This window comes from Panthera uncia, chromosome B1 (assembly GCF_023721935.1).
Source record: "Panthera uncia isolate 11264 chromosome B1, Puncia_PCG_1.0, whole genome shotgun sequence".
In the NCBI taxonomy this organism is placed as follows: Eukaryota; Metazoa; Chordata; class Mammalia; order Carnivora; family Felidae; genus Panthera; species Panthera uncia.
Genome location: NC_064811.1, coordinates 85,257,104 through 85,258,449, shown reverse-complemented (window position 1 = coordinate 85,258,449; position 1,346 = coordinate 85,257,104). Strand labels below are relative to the sequence as shown.

General features: G+C 37.3%; 1 pseudogene; it reads left to right on the top strand.

The window, feature by feature from the left end:
- Positions 1 to 926: 926 nt before the first annotated feature.
- Positions 927 to 1,069, top strand: LOC125922980 (60S ribosomal protein L39-like; annotated as a pseudogene).
- Positions 1,070 to 1,346: the final 277 nt, after the last annotated feature.

Sequence of the window (1,346 nt, the reverse complement as noted above, 5' to 3'; positions counted from 1 at the left end):
TGGAGGTTCCTCAAAAAATTAAAAATAGACCTACCCTATGACCCAGCAATAGCACTGCTAGGAATTTACCCAAGGGATACAGGAGTGCTGATGCATAGGGGCACTTGTATCCCAATGTTTATGGCAGCACTCTCAACAATAGCCAAATTATGGAAAGAACCTAAATGTCCATCAGTTGATGAATGGATAAAGAAGTTGTGGTTTATATATACAATGGAATACTACTTGCCAATGAGAAAGAATGAAATATGGCCTTTTGTAGCAATGTGGATAGAACTGGAGAGTGTTATGCTAAGTAAAATAAGCCATACAGAGAAAGACAGAGACCATATGTTTTCACTCTTATGTGGATCCTGAGAAACTTAACAGAAGACCATGGGGGAGGGGAAGGGGAAAAAAAAGTTAGAGAGGGAGGGAGGCAAACCATAAGAGACTCTTAAAAACTGAGAATAAACTGAGGGTTGATGGGGGGTGGGAGGGAGGGAAAAGTGGGTGACAGGCATTGAGGAGGGCACCTGTTGGGATGAGCACTGAGTGTTGTATGGAAACCAACTTGACAATAAATTTCATATTAAAAAAATAAAAAAATAAAATGTTGAGAATAATGGGTAGTATTTTATGCCAGTAGACATCAGATATTTTCTCAGACTTTTAACATATCTTGGCCACTGATACCTTTTTTCTTTTCCTGGAACATACCAGGTTTATCCAGAAATTTGGCTTTTCTCTTCACTTCATGGTAGGAAATAAAAATTATGGAATGTTCAAAGGTGAGTAGAGCAGTGGCTGGGCCCTGAAATAAGCAATGTCACAAATATACTGAGCTAAAAGGATGACATATGATTTTCTTTATATTGGTTAGAAAATACTAAGATAGTTTTCCTATTCTCCGCCATCGTGATGTATACAATTGACTTTTCCTCGTCATGTCTTGTCCCAAGACTTTCAGGATCAAGGTACTCCTGGCAAAGAGACGAAAGCAGAATCATCCCATTCCCCAGCAGATACAGATGAAAACTGATAATAAAATCAGGTACAACTCAAGAGGAGTCACTGGACAAGATCTTAACTGAGTTTGTAAGGGGTTGCACATGAGATGGCACATGTATTGATGCCATATGTAGGTCATGTGCTCATACCTTATCATTCTGTAAACAACAACTACTATCTGAATGATATACATGTTTTATTGGGGAAATGATTTTTCTCTTTTACTATGCTTCTGCATCAGTAGGTTGGTTCCGTAACAAATACATGAAACCTTTTCTTTGAAAAAGAAAAAAGAAGAAAGAAAGAAAATACTGAGATAAATCTTTTGTTATATAAAAAAAATCAGAGAGACAAAT